Source organism: Balaenoptera borealis (assembly GCF_965194805.1).
Source record: "Balaenoptera borealis genome assembly, chromosome: 3".
Taxonomy (NCBI): domain Eukaryota; kingdom Metazoa; phylum Chordata; class Mammalia; order Artiodactyla; family Balaenopteridae; genus Balaenoptera; species Balaenoptera borealis.
In genome coordinates, this window is record NC_138866.1 from 50,153,520 (window position 1) to 50,172,245 (window position 18,726).

Consider the following 18,726-nt stretch of genomic DNA (forward strand, 5'->3'; position numbering starts at 1 on the left):
GACTTTAAAACCAGTCTGTCTGACAGTTACTGTACTTCTCCCAGCCTCAGTTTCCTCCTCTGTAAAATGGGGTTAATAATATACCTTACCTACCTAATCATTTATGAGGATTGAATGTGTTATCATTTGTAAAATGCTCAGGACAGTGCCGAGAACAGAGTAGGTGTTCTACAGTTGTTTCACATGAATAAAATCTGTGGGTCTTTGTCATGAGGGTATAGAGTTGTGCTGTGGTCTTTTTGGTTAATGTTGAGGTTCAATGTGGCTACAAAGGCATGTGAATATGTTTGCCCTGGACTGGAGAAAGGGTTTTCAGAGGAATCGTATGAGATCTTTGGGACAACGGAGAGAAGATCTGTGGTCAAGGCCATTTCTGCTGAAGAGGTTGAGTTTTGGTTTGTGGGCTTCTTCACTTTTCTTTGTTGAGGGCAAAATACGTAGAATTTCAGGGAACGGGCAGGAGGCTTTCTTTTGTTGGATGTCCTACGATGTCGGTGCTGCTGGAGCATTGGGTGCTACTGTATCAGAGTTCTTTCACAAGCCCTCAGCCGCTGGCATTTGACTCTTTTACCCTGAAGCTGGCCTGCAAGGAGATAAGAACAGAGGGAGGGTATGAACTTGTCTTACGCCAACCTGAAATTCTAACAACAGTGAATTCTGGGATGATTCTGATCTCAGGGCATGAGACTGGGCATTTTGGACATTGCGTTATAGTTCAGGCTAAGAGCTTTATATCCCCAGGGAAGGGAACTGACATTTATGAAGTGACTACTTTGAGCTAGACATTGTGTTGGAGTTACATACATTTTCTTTAAAAATATCATCCTAGCAGTCCTGTGAAATACACTTATTTCCCTCATTTTTAAGATAATGAAACTGGGACTTAGAATGCTTAAAATACATGCTCAAAGCCACCTAGGTAGTAAAGAGACGAGGATATGGTTGTTCATTCTTTCCACAGGGAGAGTGGGACTAAAGGCAAAGGAATCCGTTCAATCATTTCTGTAACTGGATTGTTTTTAAGTCAGGGTTTTGAAAGTTGAAAACTGGTCTGGACCTAGGAGTGTGAGTCTGGGTAAAGTGGAGGTGATGGGGCAGTTGTTACCTTTTTTTTTTTTTAAACCAAAGGGTTAGAAAATGTAAATATACCTGTCACTTAAAAATTTTTGAAATGCTGAACAACAAAGAATTCCCAAGAGAGTAGGGGCAGAAAACCAGGAATATCTTTTTTAGGCAGAGGGAAGCTGTCCGGTTTTTGAAAAGAATGGAATAAAACTCTAATCTTCAGTTATATTTTGGAGGAGAAGGTATACAGGCTCCATCTATTTTTTAGGTGGTTGGGTGGCCGATCCTTCTCTCATTTACTTAAATAAACTATTGAGTTACCTGATTAAAACAGAAGATCCGGGCTTCCCTGGTGGCGCAGTGGTTGAGAATCTGCCTGCCAATGCAGGGGACACGGGTTCGAGCCCTGGTCTGGGAAGATCCCACATGCCGCGGAGCAACTAGGCCCGTGGGCCACAACTACTGAGCCTGCGCGTCTGGAGCCTGTGCTCCGCAACGGGAGAGGCCGCGACAGTGAGAGGCCCGCGCACCGCGATGAAGAGTGGCCCCCGCTTGCCGCCAACTGGAGGAAGCCCTCGCACAGAAACGAAGACCCAACACAGCCATAAATAAATAAATGAATAAATAAAATGAAAAAAAAAAAACCCAGAAGATCCCTAACTAACTTAGGCGTAGGGAAGGTGCTTCATTACTTGAAAGAAGGTTAGGGAATGAGTTTCTTGAGTTTCTGTGGGTCTCACCCACTCCTCCCCCCTCACACAGTGCTTTGTATGTTATAGGTTCTTAATCAATATTTGAAACTCAAGTGGGCTGTAGTTGCAGTTCTTGATGGCTTCTCTAGATAAAATATAATGAAACCTCTGTTTAAATTTGCAGATTCTTCCTCTTTTTTAAAATTACAGACAGGATAGCTATTAGGCAAAACCCAAGGATATGCAGCTGTGCAATTTGAAAGGAGCTTTATTATTTATCAGAAATATTGTTTTATGTTTTTATCTTTTTATAGTAAAACTGAGGTAATTTCCTTTATTTGACCTATATTTGGTATATTTGGAGTTTTTCTTGTACTTTGGTTCATATCATAACCACCTGGATTTGTGCTATTTTATTACAGTGAATTAGACTAAAACATGATAACACTTGTGAAGTTACATTACTAAAACCAACAACCACAGCAAAACAGCAACAACATTTAATTCTTAACTGCTTTACTAATGTGTGAAAAGAAAGGCATTTGTTAAAAAAAATTTTTTTTTTCACGTTGGGAATAACATTTTAGTGAAATTTAAAGTCCATCACCAGATAAAAACTCTCTTTTATGTATATCAAAATTTTTCACTTCTGAATTTAAACCTTATACTCTTTGGACCACCTTGCTTTTTCCCTTTTCCCTTAAAAATTTTAAAAAATTGTGGTTGAAATACACATAACATGAAATTTACCATCTTAACCATTTTAAAGTGTACAGTTCATTTGTGTTAAGTACATTCAGATTGTTGTGCAACCAGTCTACAAAACTCTTTTCATCTTGCAAAACTGAAACTTCTGTACCCATTAAAGGACAACTTCCCACTCCACTGTACTTCTAGCCCCTGGAAACCACCATTCTACTTTGTGTCTCTATGAACTTGACCTCATATAAGTGAAATCATATAGTATTGTCTTTTTGTGACTGGCTTATTTCATGTAGTATAATGTCTTCAAGGTTCATGTAGCATGTGTCAGAATTTCTTTCCTTTCTAAGTCTGAGTAATATTCCATTGTATGGATCTGCCACATTTTGTTTATCCATTCATCCATTGATGGACACTTGGGTTGCTTCTGCCTTTTGTCTAACGCAAATAAGGCTGCTTTGAACATGGATATACACATATCTCTTTGAAAAGAGACCTTGCGGGGCTTCCCTGGTGGCGCAGTGGTTAAGAATCCGTCTGCCAATGCAGGGGACGTGGGTTCGAGTCCTGGTTCGGGAAGATCCCACATGACGTGGAGCAACTAAGCCCATGCACCACAACTACTGAGCCTGAATGTGGCAACTACTGAAACCCACGCACCTGGAGCCCATGCTCTGCAACAAGAGAAGCCACCACGATGAGAAGCCGGCGCACCGCAACGAAGAGTAGCCCCCACTCGCCGCAACTAGAGAAAGTCCATGCACAGCAACAAAGACCCAACACAGGCAAAAATAAAAAAAACAAATAAATAAATTTATAAAAAGAAAAAAAAAAAGAAAAGAGACCTTGCTTTCAATTTTTTTGAGTACAGCCCCAGAAGTGGGTTTGATGGATCATATAGTAATTCCATTTTTATCTTTTTGAGGAACACCATACTATTTTTTATAGCTTTTAAAAATTCACTTTAAATTAATTTTTACTTTTGTCAAAGCAACCTGGTTATGTCACATATTTTGGTTAAATAACCAGTGTTTACATTATTATGACTATTGTAAATATTTTGCATTGTTGAGCCACTATGAGCCATATGATAGGTTTATTTTCTTTTGCTAATTTTTTTTTCAGGTTGACTATAACATTTCAGGATAATCAGTGAAATTTCTTTTTTTTTTAATCAGTGAAATTTCAAGTCAACAATTAAATGATGAGATGCCATCTATGTTTCTTTTTATTATTCCTGGAATTGTTAATATCTCATTTTTTATTACCTTTGTCTCTGTGCCTATTGCTATATTTCTCAAATGCTTTAATAGAGCTGTTGAATGCTGTTACTAGTTTTTCCCAAATGCTCAAGCACACAGTTCATCCTATTGGTTCCACTGTTTCCCTCGGCAACCTTTCTGCTGCAGCTCTGTCCTCCCACTCCACTCTGGCTGGGTTGAGTTCTAGGCTTGACGCACAGCTGATGTCCCAGGACTTATCTTCACCCACTTTGTGTGTTGTATGCTCTTCCTCAGTTCTCCCATCTTATGCTTCCTTTTGCCTTACTCCGCCTCCCTTTTTTCTTCCTGGAAATTTTAGAATCTTTATTCCTGGTCTGAGTCTTTTTTTATTCACTGTGCTTGGAACACTGTGGGCCCTTTTGTATTATTTCCTTGATGGCTCCTCTCCTCTGTTTTCCTCTGTTCTCTCTTAATGGAACTTGTCTTATTTCTGGTTGGATCTCTCGAACTAATTCTCTAATTTTCTTACTCATCTCCTATTTTCTGTTTCTTTGTCTTTTTTTCAACTTTGGGAGATTTCCTTGACTGAGATCATATTCCAAATTTTACTGAGTTTTTTTCTTCTTGCTTTCATATCTATTTAAAAATTTCCAATAACTCTTTCTTGTGCCCTCATTTAAAAAAAATTAGCTTCTTGTTTCTGTTTCTTGAACACACTACATTCTTTTCACTCACTGAGGACATTTAATATGGATTTAAAAAAATTTCTCTTTTTCTTTGCTTATAGTTTATCCATTTCCTCCAAGTTCTTCTTTTCTATTTGTTTTTACGATCTCACTCTTCCATACTGAAGTCTTTTCTCAAATTTCTAATCATCTTTGGTTGTCTGTTCCCATTTAAATGTGAGGCACAAAAACGCCGATAGAAAACTCTGTGAACATAAGGTGGGCTACTCTGTAGTGTGATCAGGTTATAAGCATACCTTATGTTCAGGGAAGCCTTAAAGATCAGGATTGTTAGATCTTTTCTCTGCGCCATTCAGTTTCTCCCCCAAATTCCTTGTCTCCTGCCAAGAGATGTGTGCCTGGACATAGAATGGAGGTTTTAATAAGCAGGCTTCATTTAATTGTGATTTTTAGTTTGGCATCTCCCTCCTGCCCTCAGTTCTCAGTGCCTCTGAGCCTGGTGATTCTAACACCGATTAAACTGCCTTTCTAAAGTGTGTAAGTTGCTGTTTCTCAGTTCTATTATAATTTGCCTTACTGGTGATATCTGAGGTTCTATGACTGATAAGTCAATAGAATTAAAAAAAAATCAAACACATTTAACGTTCTGGGAAGACAGCAAGTACTTTTAAAAAATTACATGCACAGAGAAAAATTAATCACAGAGAAAGGAGGAAGAGATGCCCCTAGGCAAAAATGTTTCCAAGAGATTTAATTTTTGACCTGATAAATACAACTGATTAAAAATAGGAATAACAAGTTACTAAGCTGCTGTTATGTGGGATCTAGCAGTGATCTAAGCCATGGTAGAACTCACATACGGGCAGCCACATGACCAAGATGGAAGTAGTAGTTTGAAACAAAAACAGAAGATGAAACAGACAAAAACTCACAGACACAGCCTCTGAAACCTGGAAGGCAGGAGGGGTTTGCAGGGGAAAGTGGAAGTTCTTTCTTAAAGCCAAGAACAGGGAGAAACTGCAAGGGAGAGAAAAGCTCTAGCACGGAGCATGGTATGGCTAATGTACAAGTAGGAGCCTTAAAAGCTAAGACCAAGAGGTGCTGAGTGACCACAATGGCTTTGATCCATGACCATGAACCATCTCCTCCTTGCTAGGGGAGCAGTGAGACAACCCTGTCCTGGGACCGTGCCCCTTACATCCTAAACTACAGTCTCGCCAGACCCTGCTGTAGGATGGTCCCTTGGGTCTGGCCAGGTGGCTGATTCAGGTCTTCCTCATGTCCAGTGGTGGAGGGAGCCTTTCTTTTTGCCATTAAGAGCAAATACAAGGCCTTTATAACTAGAGTGTCAGAAAATATCTCTGCTCTTCTGGCTGTTAGCACTTCTGGCAGGCTGCCTCTTATATGCAGAGACTTAACAGTGGCTTTATCGCTCTCCCAAAGGGTTTGTCTCTCACTTTTACTACTTCCCCTGTAAGTTAACCTCTTTCCTTTTCCTGTTTTTGCAGAGGGATGACCCAGGCCTCGGGATTAGCCCCTCCCAAAGCTTGCCCTTTCCCAGACCACTTCTTAGACTCTGCAGGGTCAGACCCGGTCTGGGGGAGGGTGAGTGAGAAGAACTCAGTCCATGTTCATGGGGCACCCTGATTCCCTGGGGCAGGCACTGCTGTGTCTGGGCCGCAGGGAACAGGGGGACTGTGCTTCCTAGGACAATCTGTTGGGGGTCCAAAGAGCCTTCTGCAAAAGCACAACCTTTCTGTGAAGTGTCCTGTTGTATTTTGAAAAACACTCATGCAATTAAAAAATTTAAAATGCATACTATATTTGTATTGTTCTAATATTCAAATATTAGAATGATATAAAGATTGCATAAATAAAATAATATTATTTCCCCTCCAGTCTTCAAGTACACATGATACACATGCTTTATGGTGTGACCGTGAGCCCTTGGTGGCTCTCTTCTGTGACCCTCAGGGGTCATGTACAGACTAGTTTGACAAGTAAAGAATTGGAAAGAACATTGAACCAGACATTGGAGAACATGGCTATGACCTTGGTTCTCTGCTCACAGGCCATGTACCTGAAGGTCAACTGCCTACTCTCTCTGAATGAACCTCTGTTTTCTCACCTGTAAAACGGGGAGGTTAGAATAGATGTCCTCTTTTTTTTTTTCCTCATTAGCATTTCTCTCTCCTGAATTACCTAGATTTTGTCTCAACATTCTGCTTCACTTCACACAAAATCATAGCCACCCTGTAATCTCTATGGACCCCCTTGTATCTGCAGTATTTGTGATTAAATGATATTAGCACTCCCCACTGGGTGGTTGGAAGCCATCAAGAATAAAAGTTATTGCAAAGCTCTTTGCATTAAGTAGAGAATAACATAAAGTCCTGTTAATTAATTTTATGCTTATGTGGTTTCAATTCCAACCTGGCCTTTTCATTTGAACATACATATGTATTTATGTATGGAGTGTGTATGAAGTGTGTAATTAGGTTTGTCAAATTACGTTCTTGGCTTAAAGTCTCTTACAGGCATAATGCTTAAAAAAATCAGAACAATTAATTAAAAAGTAGAATTGTTTTGACTATTACCATTAGAGGAGAGATGTTAAAACCCGCAGTGGCTTGGAGGTATTTTGAAGACACATGCAGGCAGGTCTGAAACACTGCTCTGCATCTTTGATGTGACAGAAATTGATACAGTGTTTCCAAATGATTGTGTTGGGATTTAGGGATTTCTTTTTATCCTTGGCATAGCGTTCGGCTATTTTTCAGAGGGACAGAAGTCCTGAGGTAGAGTAGGTACCCTTTTATAAGGTATTACTCCATCTTACATGGGATAATCTACAATTTACTCACAAGACTTGGATGCCAGGTCCAAGGTGAGGTAACTTGGGGGATGTTGCAGTTTCAAAATTGGCCCCTAGGGCAAAGACTCAGGACCTGGGGAGGAAGATTTTTTTAAAAAATTAATTAATTAATTAATTTTTGGCTGTGTTGGGTCTTTGTGGCTGCGCACGGGCTTTCTCTAGTTGCAGTGAGCGGGGGCCACTCTTTGTTGCGGTGTGCGGGCTTCTCATTGAGGTGGCTTCTCTTGTTGCCAAGCACGGGCTCTAGGCACGCGGGCTTCAGTAGTCGTGGCTCGCAGGCTCTAGAGCGCAGGCTCAGTAGTTGTGGTGCACGGGCTTAGTTGCTCCACAGCATGTGGGATCTTCCCAGACCAGGGCTCGAACCCGTGTCCCCTGCATTGGCAGGCGGATTCTTAACCACTGCGCCACCAGGGAAGTCCAAGGGGAGGAAGATTTTAGCAAAACTTTCTGGCCAAGGAAACACCTTAAAATCCACAGAGACGTTTGAGCCTTTGTTCTCAGGCTACGAATACTTACCATTTGATTGGTTATACGAGCAGAATGTGTGCTTTCTGAGAACGTGGCTGTTCTCTGAGTGTTTATCAGGGGACAGTCCTGCTCAGATAAGCCTGGAACTTCCCACCTCTCCAGTCCCATCTCCTGCCCTTCTGCCCAGAGATCCCCAATCTCTAGCCAAGCGGAACAATTTGCTATTCCCTAGACAAAACCACTATGTACCTGCATGTTCCTTCCTTCTTTGCCCAGCTGGTCAGATCCCACTTACCCTTCAGTGGAAGCTCTAGCATCATCCTCTGCAGCAATTCTCTGCTGGTGGCATCCCCGCCCCGGAGGGAGTGAGAGGGCCACCGCCACGTGCTAACACTCTCCTTGCTCATCACTCTTCTCACATGGGTTGTGATTTTGGGTAATTGTCTGTTTTGCTGCTAGATTGGACACTCCAGGGGGGACAGGAGGGACCGGGCCATATTCAAGGTTGTATCCCCAGACTGACCCAGGCTCAATAAACATTTGTTCAAATGACGACTGCATGTTGTGCCTACTTGGGTCTGTGTTCTCTCTAGACCATTTTGTCTTTTTTTTTTTTTTCCTGCTCACACTTGACACTTTATTAGTGAGGAGCTGTGGTCTGGGAAAGGGGAGGCTGAGATGGACAGGATCAGCGCCCATCTCATGGTCTTGCTTGTCTTCCCGTGCAAGCAGTTTGGGCATCAGGAAAATGCCAAGAATGAGGAGATCCTGAATTGCCTCAAGTATGTCTGACCATTTTGTCTTCAGTCTTCCCCAAATCAATCAGATAGGCTGTGTGGGGTAGTGTTTTGAGTGCATGGACTATGAAGCCAGTCTGCTGATTGGAATCATGTATCTACTACTTACTAGCTGTATAACTGCTATCAGCCTCAGTTTCTTCATCTGTAAAATGGGGATAATAGTAGGCTTCACCTTATAGAGTTGTTCTGAGGATTAAATGAGTTAATATTTGCAAAGTCCTTAGAAGAGTTTTTGACTGACACTGAGGTTGTATTCTAAATAAGTAGAATAATTTTGGGGAATCTGAATCAACACAACAGTTGGAAGGGTGATAACTGTGGGTCCAGTAGACATGACTCTGGAATAGATCTCATTGCAGGAGTGAAAACTTTATTATCAACTGAAAAACATCCCAGACCTGTAGCTCAGGAAAAGAAAACAACTTTAATGCCCTTGTCACCTAATTTTTAAGAAATTTGTCGCTCTCATCTGAACATATCACTACTCTGTTTAACACTTTGTCTTCTTTTTGCTCCAAATTTCTCACTGTGGCTTCCAAGACCCACAAACCTGACCTTAGGTACCTTCTACAGTCTCATCTCTCTCTCTCTCTCTCTCTTTTTTTTTGGCGGCGCCACGGGGCACGCGGATCTTAGTTCCCTGAGCAGGGATCGAACCCGTTCCCCCTGCAGTGGAAGCGAGGAGTCTTAACTACTGGACTGCCAGGGAAGTCCCAACAGCCTCATCTCTTGCTGCCACTCCCTTTATCTTTCCTTTTCCCTGTACGAAGCTCCAGATACGCACTCCTGTCCATTCCCAAACGCGCAGGGCTCTTTCCCGACTTCCCTCAGTGCTTCCTCTTCCTTTCGTCTGTATAAACAGAACTCCCATTGCTCTGGTTTTCAATTCAAGGTAAGCATCATGACTTCTCTACTAGCTTAGGGACCTTGGCTATCTGCTCCCCTAGTACCTGGACCTCCCTTACCAGGTACCATACCTTTTGTCACACCGTGGTGCATTTTATTGCTTAATTGTAAGCCTTCCCCATTAGATTATAAGCTCCAGTGGGGCAGGGGACAAGTCTGTTTTGCTCACTGTTATTCTAACCCTAGTATCTTAAATAAGGTCTGGTGTGCAGTAGGCAATCAATCAATACTTACTGAATGGTGTTTAATTTTAGAAATCAGAAGCTTTTAAATCTAACCCAACCCAGATGTCAGCTCTCTGGGTGTCCCCACGTCCTCCAGCTTGTTGCAGTGAGATTGTCCATTAAGACTGAGTGAAATTGGCTAGAGTCTCCATCCTGTTTATGGTGGGTTGTCTCATCTCTGGGTCTTTGGAGGATTGTTCTATTTCTCCTGGGCATCTCTGCTGACCTTTTGCAATTTACTTCCTTACCTGCTGGCCCTTTTCTCTACTGCAGCTTTCTGCCAGATACCATCCCAGTTCCCTTAGTACCCAAAGCGCTCCCTCTCAAGGCTCTGCGAGTCATGGGGTGGTTACTCAGCAGTGCATCATGGCCAGCTGCTTAAAATAAAATATGACACATCTCCTTTTTGAATGGTCCTATGTCTATTCCCACCTCTGAGCTTTTTCTTCTTCATCTTTTGGACTTGGATGATTCTGGGTCCCTCTTTGTCTTTTGCCCTGTTCCTAAATTCCACAACTCCTGTTAATTTCTTATGCAGACCCAGCTTAGCTGTTTCATTGTCTGGCTTTTGCTCATTCAGATTCTGTCCCTAGGATTTTATTTTCATGATGAAACCTGTCCATAATCCCTAAGCAGAGGCAACAGAGGGTCGTGTTAAGAGGGTGCACTCTAGGGCCAAACAAGCCGGTTCCAGATTGAGTCTCCACCTTTACTGCTAGTGTGGTTTCCCCATATTACTTCACTTTTACCTGTCTCAGGGTTCTTGTCTGTAAGATGATCATTGTCATGATGTAAAATGGTAATTGTAACGAGGATCTAATGAGTTAGAATGAAATGAAATGAAAAATACTTCGAAAATGCCTGGCACATAGTAAGCACCTAATAAATCCTTTGTTTTTGTTTTTGTTATCTGATCTTTTTTATTGAAGTATAGTTGCTGTACAATATTACATAAGTTACAGGTGTACAGTATAATGATTCACAATTTTTAAAGGTTATACTCCATTTACAGTTATTATAAAATATTGGCTGTATTCCCTGTGTTGTACAATATATCTCTGTAGCTTATTTTATACATAATAGTTTGTACCTCTTAATCCCCTACGTCTATGTTACCCCTCCCCCTTTCCCTCTCCTCACTGGTAATCCCTAGTTTATTCTCTATATCTGTGAGCCTGCTTCTTTTTTGTTATATTCACTAGTTTGTTGTATTTTTTTAGATTCCACATATAAATGATATCATACAGTATTTGTCTTTCTCTGTTTGACTTATTTCACTTAACATAATACCTCTAAGTCCATCCATGTTGTTGCAAATGGCAAACTTTCATTCTTTTAACTTTTTAAAAAAAATTACGATATATGCATAATCAAGGCAGCTTTCTCCCTGAATAAATTCTTCAAACAGCTATTTAAGCAACTGTGCTTTTTTCCTCATTACACTAATTCCAAGTCACCTGTTTATTTTCTAAGATGTTTTCTAACTATTGGCAGAATATAGGACTGGCTAAGAGCACCAGCTCAGAATCAGTAGGGCTTAGAACTTGGTTCCACTTGGTTTGCCTTATGTGATCTTCAGAAACTGATTAAATTTTCTAAGACTCAATTTCCTCATCTTTCAAATGGGGACACTACCGCCCTCTACAGTGTGTGTGTGTGTGTGTTCAATGAGCTCATGTATGTAAAGCATTTAGCACAGTGTCCAGTGTGTAATCAGTACTTTATAACTGTGATAATTACTATTATATTAGTATTACTGTTACATTTTTTTAATAATCAAGAGAAACAACATGTGCTTCTGAAAGGCTGAAGAATTAAGGAGCACCTCACTTCATCACACCCTGTGGTGTGAAATATCTTCTTATTTATTTAGAAGAGGCTATTAGCCTTGATGATCAATGGAGCTCTTACAAAAGAGGCAAGGGAAGAGGCATGAAATACATTTTGTCAAAAGAGTGATGGATCTGTCCCACGTGGCATTTTACCATTGGTGGAATTAAAAACTATGAAATAGAAAGCTTCTCCAGGAGTAGAGCCTTCTGCTGTCCTTTGACTGATTAGTGCATGGATGAATGTAAACTTGCTATCCAGCAGAGAGTCTGATTGAGTGATACCCTAATGGAGCCATTGGCAAAGGATAAACCAAGACAGAAACAAAGCTGCATTCCAAATAATGCTCAGTCCCTTTCTTGATACTTTCCATTATAATTCATTCCCATTAGAGGCACTTTGGACCGTTTTAAAGCTATTACATTGTAATTTCAGAGCTGACTGTAAATTCAAAAGAACACACATACACGGTCTCTTAACAATTCAAAGAAAATAGAAAGAAATATTAGATTTGCCATCCAGAATCCAAATTCCAAGACCAGTGAGATGTTGAAATACTGCTCTGCATTTCATTTGAACTCAATAGACAACACATTTCAGAAAAAAATCCAAACTTCAAATAATCATTACTGTGCTGATCATATAAACATATATATCAAAGAGGCTAGGGACTTCCCTGGTGGTGCAGGGGTTAAGAATCCGCCTGCCAATCCAGGGGACGTGGGTTCGAGCCCTGGTCCGGGAAGATCCCACATGCCGTGGAGCAGCTAAGCCCATGTGCCACAACTACTGAGCCTGCATGCCACAACTACTGAAGCCCGTGTGCCTAGAGCCCGTGCTCTGCAACAAGAGAAGCCACCGCAATGAGAAGCTCGCACATTGCAACGAAGAGTAGCCCCTGCTCGCCACAACTAGAGAAAGCCCGTGCACAGCAATGAAGACCCAATGCAGCCAAATAAATAAACAACTAAATAAAATAAATAAATAAAAACCAACCAAACAAAAAAAACAAAAACAAAAAAAAACCCCAAAGAGGGTAGAGCATCAAAGATCCAAAGGAGGAAAGGACCTTTCAAGAATCAGAGGATCCTGAATTTAGTTAGAATCTTGAGCTAAGTTGTATAAAAATAGTATGAACAGTTGCTTCCTTGTTCAGGTGGCAGTTAAGTTATATGCCAAATCATTAGAACAGTACAAAGAAGAGTGTATCTGCTACAAAAAACAAGTGCCTAATACGTTATTCAATGGCACTGATTCTTCTCTATCTGGGCCAGCCAAGGGGAAAAAAAGTCTGACTTAGTCAAATGAAGGCTCTTGCTAAGAGTTTTAAGACACAAATTTTACTAGGTAATAAAGTTTATATAGCTATACCACATGGGCCATTTTGCAGGCAATCTGTAGTTCAGGCACACTGTGGAATTTATTACTTTTCTTTCAATAAATATCCCTCACCGTCAGACTTGTTGACTGCTTTAATTGAAAGAGCTTCAGCTTCTAGTACCTTCTTCCTAAGTCAGTAACTGCCTCAGGCAGCTTTGGAATAGAGGGGGAAGGAGTACAAGGATGGAGTTAGAACCACATTCTTTATTCTGCTGCCAGCTGGTGTCCCTACCCTGCCCTAAGCTAGAGGAAAGGGCTGCCTTCTCCCCAGCCTAGCATCGAGAGACGCCATGATCAACTCAGGACCGTTTCTGGGCCTAGAGTCAATTTTCCCTGACATTCGCTGTGGTCCTGGATGTAGTGCTGAAGCTTGTCATAGCAGGAAATAGTGGTGGAAGCTTAAAAAAAAACCCAGAAAAACCAAACCCAAACCTGATTCATAAGTGAAGAGTCCTGGAAAGAATTTTAAAGATTATCTAGTCCTAATACCTCATTTTACAAATGAGAAAACTGAGGCTCAGAGAAGGGACCTTCACAAGTCACATGACGAGTTAGGGTTCAGCAAGAACATGTGTCTTCCCCACCCTCAGCTTCCTGACATTTTGGAGGCACATGCTCTGCTGTGTTTATCTACTTGAGTTCATCCTTTGTTGGAGAGCAGCCACACTGCTTGGCACACGATGGGCTTTATGCCCTCAAACAGCTGACTGACATTCTTCAGCTCTGCATAGAAACACTGAATTTATTCATCAATACTTGTGCACCTGGATGGTATTGCAGTGTCTTCTTTGAACATGGTGAAACTTTTGGGTTATTACGTAAAAACAACTCACTTTTGGGAGAGGTCTTTTGTATGTGGAGCATCAAGGAGGCGAAGTCTTCAACTTCTTTCCTATACTCCTCCAGTGAGAGCTCTTGTAGAGTAGGTACAAGCTGGTGCTTCCCAAGTAGTAGACTGTCTCCTGAAATGTACATAGTTCCAGTAGGCCAGATTCAGTGGTAGATGTGGCTTGAGTGTTTCAGTTATCTATTTCTAAAAATGTCCCAGGAGCATCTACCCACTGAGAGCCTCGTATGGACCAACCCTGGGATTCTGCCCTAGACTTCGGCACCTCCTCATGTCGAGCACAGCTCAAGGATTCCCCAGCATATGTAGGATAGACAGTGAAGCTTCATTGCTTCAGTATCAGTCTTTCACCTCTCTCATTAACCTCTCAAACGTGGAGGGTAAGAGAGGCATACATTTTTGAAACACTTTTGAGTTTTTTCTGTTTCTATATTCAGCCTAATTGACATTTGAATTGGGTGCAAATAGTGATCACACCTCTAGGTCTTTCTAACAATCACACATTACTGTTCTGCTTACATTTAATGTTCTGTGGTCATCTTCAAAGACTCCCATTAAAAGCATCCCGTTTTGTCTTCCCCTCCCCCTGCTGGGGAATCCCTTATCATGCTGAAGATTTTTTCATTCATCTCTATTATCTAATCCCCTTTCTCACATAAATCATGTTTTACATGAACTCCACTTTAACTTCCCACTGTATATTAGAAGATTTATATGATGCAATTCATCTGTATAATAATCCTATGAGATTAAACTTTATTATTATCTCCATTTTATAGATGAGGAAACTGAGGTTTAAGAGAATAGTTCATTGCTCGTAAGTCGTAGATGTGGGATTTAAACCTTAGGCTTTCAACCAGTACACTATACGAGTCCCACCCGCCTTAAACTGGTTTCAACATCTTAAATCTTGCTGTTGAGGTTACACACAAAATTCTGACATTTCTTGGTGACTGTTGGTACCAACGCCAAGCCAGGAGCAGCCAGGAAGCCAGGATTATTTCTGAACTTAAATTCTCATATCTTTAAAATCTCTTGTATTACTTGTACCTTGACTTTGCATTGCCACTTTTTGCAAACATCTTTGGTACTGAACTCTAAGAAATATATTCTTCTTTTGGTTTCCTTGATTCTATTGTCTGTTGGGTGTATGGTCCTTCACATAAGGAGGGGGACAGAGAAGGAACTCAGCAGAAATGTGAAGACCTTAATATTCCATTTCACTTTTGGCTGCCTTCACGTATCGTGGGAAAAACCACATATTCATGTTTCAGTGACAATTTAGGAAGGAGAATGTTTTTCTTTAATATCTCTAGAAAAATCTTCAAGAATGGATTTTGTGTAATTTGAGAGTGGTTCCAGCACAGAAGTAGAAAATGTGTTCAATTTGTACCTATTGTTTTAATTTTTAGCTAATTTGGGTATTGTATGGGTCATCTTTGATCTGAAAACCTGTTTTGAAGGCGTTTCACATATTGAAGGAGACAAATTGATGAGGAATGTGGTGACGCCATCTTTTTCATTAAAAAAAAATCAGCTTCACAAATGTATGGACACCAAGGTGGGAAAGAGGGGGTGGGTGGTGGTGGTGTGATGAATTGGGAGATTGGGATTGACATGTATACACTGATATGTATAAAATAGATAACTAATAAGAACCTGCTGTATAGCACAGGGAACTCCACTTCTCTGAACAGTAGAAACTAACACAACATTGTAAAACAACTATACCCCAATTAAAAAAAAAAGAAAAAAAAATCAGCTTCTGTAGAAAGACTTTTGTGTCCCTTTGGGTTTGTGAAGCTGTGCAGTAGGTGTTTTTAGATATAAAAATATATAGTTAGGGGGAAATTTTATTGGCTTTGGGCTTAGTAAAGTAGAAAGTTTGGAACTTGGAATGGTCCCTGAGTGTCTGAGTCTTATAGTAGTGATAATTAGAGAACTTTCTTTCCATTTGGTTTGAGAGAAGTCAAATGGATTGAGTAGAAGTTTCCTCTGACAGTATCTGAATAAAAATTCAGCTTACTGAGACAATACAGACACCACCAGACTACTATTTTATCCTAGATAAATGGAGTAAATGTGCCATCAAATAGGACTGATTCTGAAATCTCCAGATGTGCACAGTGTCTGATTTCTCTGGTGCATGTTCTGATTATATTTAGTCAAAACTCCCTAGAGTTTTGTTTTGTTCTTTCTGTTTTGTCCAAGTTTAATGAGAATGCTTGGCTGTACTTGTTGAAGGAAGACTAAGGGTAGGAATGTATAAATTGACTCTGGATGGCAATTAGGGAGATCTATAGCTATTATCGTCACAGATCCTGTCATCTGTCAATTTGCCAAGTATGGAAAAAGTATGATTGCTGCATTTTAATTTACATCATGAAACCACAGGGGGAGTGGCTACTTGAATTCTGTGAGTTCAGTTGGTTTTTGAGAACAAATGCAACCAGGAATTTTCACATTACATAATCAATTTTGCAGAAACTTCACTGTGGTTGCTTCTGTTTACTCGTCTAACCAGTGCAAGTATAAAATTTTGGGAATTCACAATATATGCTGATACCTTGATGAAGGAATTTTCTGGAAAGCAAGATTTATCACAACAGCAGTGTTGAAAAGAATAAACCTGAAGCCCATGTAAATTGTGCAAATGCTGGGCTTGAGTTTGTGGCATTTTGAATAAATTAAATAGCACCAGTCTTGAGGTGCCTCTAATTGATGGTGACCACCTCTGTGAGGTTGGACTTCAGTATCCTCAACCCTTCAGTCTTTCCCATCCTACCTCAGTGCCTTCCTTTCCCCCAAAGTTGGGAAAGATCTGAGATCAAGCAATCACTTGTGTTTGTTCACTGTATTTTTATTATAGTGCTATCGCAACTAGGCATTTAAAGGCTAAACCTTTTTTTTTCTTCTCTACTTAGGGGAATTCTCTGCCTCCATATTTCTGACAAAGAATGTGCTTAGGAACTCACTCTCTTCATTAGTAGAAGCAATACAATTCTACCACAGTAGGCCATCAAATTATGTAAGTGTTCGATATCCTTAGCAAAAAATACCAGTCCATACCTTGACTTCCTAGATATGGATATAATCACTACAAATAAGGAATAGAGAAATTTTTCTTTGGGGAGATTGGATTGGTAGTGGCTTACTATTTCTTTTCTTTTTCTTTTTTTTTGAATTTTATTTTATTTATTTATTTTATACAGCAGGTTCTTATTAGTTATCCATTTTATACATATTAGTGTATACATGTCAATCCCATCTCCCAATTCACCACACCATGCCCCCCCACACCATTTTCCCCCCTTGGTGTCCATACGTTTGTTCTCTACATCTGTGTCTCAATTTCTGCCCTGCAAACCGGTTCATCTGTACCATTTTTCTAGGTTCCACATATATGCGTTAATATATGATATTTGTTTTTCTCTTTCTGACTTACTTCACTCTGTATGACAGTCTCTAGATCCATCCACGTCTCTACATATGACCCAATTTCGTTCCTTTTTATGGCTGAGTAATATTCCATTGTATATATGTACCACAACTTCTTTATCCATTTGTCTGTCAATGGGCATTTAGGTTGCTTCCATGACCTGGGTATTGTAAATAGTGCTGCAATGAACATTGGGGTGCATGTGTCTTTTTGAATTATGGTTTTCTCTGGATATATGCCCAGTAGTGGGATTGCTGGGTCATATGGTAATTCTATTTTAAGTTTTTTAAGGAACCTCCATATTGTTCTCCATAGTGACTGTATCAATTTACATTCCCACCAACAGTGCAAGAGGGTTCCCTTTTCTCCACACCCTCTCCAGCATTTGTTGTTTGTAGATTTTCTGATGATGCCCATTCTAATTGGTGTGAGGTGATACGTCATTGTAGTTTTGATTTGCATTTCTCTAATAATTAGTGATGTTAACAGCTTTTCATGTGCTTCTTGGCAATCTATATATCTTCTTTGGAGAAATGTCTATTTAGGTCTTCTGCCCATTTTTGGATTGGGTTGTTTGTGTTTTTTAATATTGAGTGGCATGAGCTGTTGATATATTTTGTAGATTAATCCTTTGATTCATTTGCAAATATTTTCTCCCATTCTGAGGGTTGTCTTTTCGTCTTGTTTGTAGTTTCCTTTGATTTGCAAAAGCTTTTAAGTTTCATTAGGTCCCGTTTGTTTATTTTTGTTTTTATTTCCATTACTCTAGGAGGTGGATCAAAAAAGATCTTGCTGTGATTTATGTCAAAGAATGTTCTTCCTATGTTTTCCTCTAAGAGTTTTATAGTGTCCAGTCTTACATTTAGGTCTCTAATCCATTTTGAGTTTATTTTTGTGTATGGTGTTAGGGAGTGTTCTAATTTCATTCTTTTACATGTAACTGTCCAGTTTTCCCAGCACCACTTAATGAAGAGACTGTCTTTTCTCCATTGTATATCCTTGCCACCTTTGTCACAGATTAGTTGACCATAGGTGCATGGGTTTATCTCTGGGCTTTCTATCCTGTTCCATTGATCTATATTTCTGTTTTTTGTGCCAGTACAATACTGTCTTGATTACTGTAGCTTTGTAGTATAGTCTGAAGTCAGGGAGTCTGATTCCTCCAGCTCCGTTTTTTTCCCTCAAGATTGCTTTGGCTATTCGGAGTCTTTTGTGTCTCCATACAAATTTTAAGATTTTTTTGTTGTAGTTCTGTAAAAAATGCCATTGGTAATTAGATAGGGATTGCATTGAATCTGTAGATTGCTTTGGGTAGTATAGTCATTTTCACAATATTGATTCTTCCAATCCAAGAACATGGTATATCTCTCCATCTGTTGGTATCATCTTTAATTTCTTTGATCAGTGTCTTATAGTTTTCTGCATACAGGTCTTTTGTCTCCCTAGGTAGGTTTATTCCTAGGTACTTTATTCTTTTTGTTGCAATGGTAAATGGGAGTGTTTCTTTAATTTCTCTTTCAGATTTTTCATCATTAGTGTAAGGAATGCAAGGGATTTCTGTGCATTAATTTTGTATCCTGCAACTTTAC

General features: G+C 40.0%; 2 long non-coding RNA genes across 2 annotated transcripts in view; one reads left to right on the forward strand and one right to left on the reverse strand.

The window, feature by feature from the left end:
* Positions 1 to 18,726, forward strand: part of LOC309624983 — a 714,184-nt gene that overhangs the window by 34,453 nt on the left and 661,005 nt on the right. The gene's annotated exons all lie outside the window — the stretch shown is intronic.
* Positions 2,306 to 8,762, reverse strand: LOC309627057. The gene is made up of 2 exons (XR_014243520.1): positions 3,305 to 8,762; positions 2,306 to 2,955 (listed from the first exon to the last, which is right to left on the reverse strand). It is a non-coding gene; the product is annotated as an uncharacterized lncRNA (long non-coding RNA).